Consider the following 3,040-nt stretch of genomic DNA (forward strand, 5'->3'; position numbering starts at 1 on the left):
CTCGTTCTGTTGCCTTCATGGAACTGCAGACACCAAGTACCCTCTGATCCTCTGTTCTTTTTAGGGCCCAACTATTTATCATGTACTCCAGTGCCTTGTTAGACCTCCAAAACTGCATCACCTCACACATTTCAGGATTATATTCCATTTGTCAGTGTTCAGTCGATCTGACCAGGCACCTACATCATCCAGCAGTCTAAGTCTTTTCTCCTCCCAATTTACCACCAATTTTCATAGTTAAAAATCACACAGCACCAGGTTATAGTCCAACAGGTTTAATTGGAAACACTAGCTTTTGGAGCGACGCTCCTTCATCAGGTGGTTGTGGAGGACACAATTGTAAGGCACAGAATTTATAGCAAAGGTTTACAGAGTGATGTAACTGAAATTATACATTGAAAAATATCTTGATTGAGTCTTTCATCTGTTCAAATACCATGATAGTTACACTTCTTTCATGTGTAAATCACAAAACATTTTTTTAAAGTTGCATTCTCAGGTTAACTGTAACAATTGGTGTTAGCTAGACAATATGTTGAAGGTGTTAGCCCCCTGTGTTCTCTGTCTGTGCCATGATGTGAGATAACAGAGTTTTACATGAATTCATGCAGGTTTTGAGCCTGTGTGTGTGTGTGTCTGTGTATATGTTAGTGCATAAAAGTGTGTGTGTGTAGGAGTGTCTGTGTGTGTGTGTGTGTATAGTGCAATAGTGGTCACCTGTAGTGTGACATGAACTCAAGATCCCAGTTGAGGCCCTCCCTGTGGGTATGGAACTTAGCTATCAGCCTCTGCTCAGCCACTTTTCGCTGCTGCATGTCCCGAAGTCTGCCTTGGAGGATGGTCACCCAAAGGTCCGAGGTCGAATGTCCTGGACCGCTGAAGTGTTCCCCAACTGGGAGGGAACACTCCTGTCTGTTGACTGTTGTGCAGTACCCATTCATCTATTACCATAGCCTCTGCTCAGATTGCCCAACGTAACATGTCTCAGGGCATCCTTGCTTGCAACGTATAAGATAGACAATGTGGGCTGAGTCACATGATTACCTGCCACATACATGGTGGGAGGTGTCCCCATATGTAATAGTGGTATCCATGTCCACACTCTGACACGTCTTGCAGCACCTACCGTGACAGGGTTGTATGGAGTTGTCCTGAAAGCCGGGCAGCTTGCTACGAACAATGATTTGTTTGAGGTTTAGCGGTTGTTTAAAGGCAAGTAGTGGAGGTGTGGAGAAGGTCTTGGCGAGGTGCTCATCCTCAATGATAATGTGTTGCAGGTCACAAAGAACATGGCATAGTTTTTCAGCTCCTGGGAAGTACTGAACAACAAAAGGTCCCCTGTCGGTTGCAGCAAGTGTCTGTCTCCTGAGGAGGTCATTATGGATCCTTGCTGTGGCAAGGCAGAACTGGCAGTCGATGAGTTGAGCATCATACCCCGTTCGTACCGCAAACCCAACAACCTCACAATGCTACACCTCTCCAGCTTCCACCCAAAACATATTAAAACAGCTATCCCCTATGGACAAGCCCAATGCGTACACCGGATCTGCTCAGATGAGGAGGAACATGACGGGCACCCGGAAGTACTCAGGGATGCCCTCATAAGAACGGGATACGATGCCCAATTCATCGACCACCAGTTCCGATGTGCCACAGCAAGGAACTGTAATGAACTCCTCAGGAGACAGACACATGCTGCAACCGACAGGGTACCCTTCGTTGTTCAGTACTTCCCAGGAGCTGAAAAACTACGCCATGTTCTTTGTGACCTGCCACACATTATCAATGAGGATGAGCACCTCACCAAGGTCTTCCCCACACCTCCACTGCTTGCCTTTAAACAACTGCCAAACTTGATCGTAGCAAGCTGCCCGGCGTTCAGGACAACTCCATACAACCCTGTCACAGTAGGCACTGCAAGACGTGTCAGAGTGTGGACATGGATACCACCATTACACGTGAGGACACCTCCCACCATGTACATGGCAGGTACTCATGTGACTCAGCCAACGTTCTTTATCTTATACGTTGCAGGCAAGGATGCCCTAAGGCATGGCACATTGCGCAAACTGAGCAGAGGCTACGGCAACGGATGAATGGGCACCGCACAACAGTCAACAGACAGGAGTGTTCCCTCCCAGTTGGGGAACACTTCAGCGGTCCAGGACATTCGACCCCGGACCTTTGGGTGACCATCCACCAAGGCAGACTTCGGGACACGCAGCAGCGAAAAGTGGCTGAGCAGAGGCTGATAGCTAAGTTCCATACCCACAGGGAGGGCCTCAACTGGGACCTTGGGTTCATGTCACACTACAGGTGACCACCATTGCACTATATGCACATGCACACAAACACACACACAGGCACTCCTATACACACACATACACACTGGCACACACAAACACAGACACGCACACAGACACTCACACACGTCCTTACAGACACACACGCTCCCACACTCACACATGCATCCTCTCAGAGACTTAGACCACTCTACACTCACACACACACGTATACACACTCTCTCACAGACACTCACAACCCCCCCCACCTCGGACAGACACAGACTCCCACACTCACACATGTACCCCCTCACCGACTTAAGACAATCTACACTCACATACACACTCTCTCTCACACCCACAATCCCCCAACCCAGACAGACACACACACACAGACACAAAGATCCACATGCATACATATACATATACGTTTGTGGGATGAATTTGTACTTGCACAATTACTTTGTACTTTGCTCAAAAACTGCATGAATTCATGTAAAACTCTGTTATCTCACTTTTTAGATTAGAATCAATCTCAACATCATGGCACAGACAGAGAACACAGCGGGCTAACACCTTTAACATATCCAATCCCTCTACACCTCCATCCGCCATGACCAGGGCCTCCAAGCCCTCTGTTTTTTCCTCTCCAGACGTCCCCAACAGTACCCTTCCACCAACACTCTCATTCGTTTGGCCGAACTGGTCCTCACCCTTAACAATTTCTCCTTTGAATCCTCCCACTTCCTCCAGACCAA

Source organism: Chiloscyllium plagiosum, chromosome 7 (assembly GCF_004010195.1).
Source record: "Chiloscyllium plagiosum isolate BGI_BamShark_2017 chromosome 7, ASM401019v2, whole genome shotgun sequence".
NCBI classification, from domain to species: Eukaryota; Metazoa; Chordata; class Chondrichthyes; order Orectolobiformes; family Hemiscylliidae; genus Chiloscyllium; species Chiloscyllium plagiosum.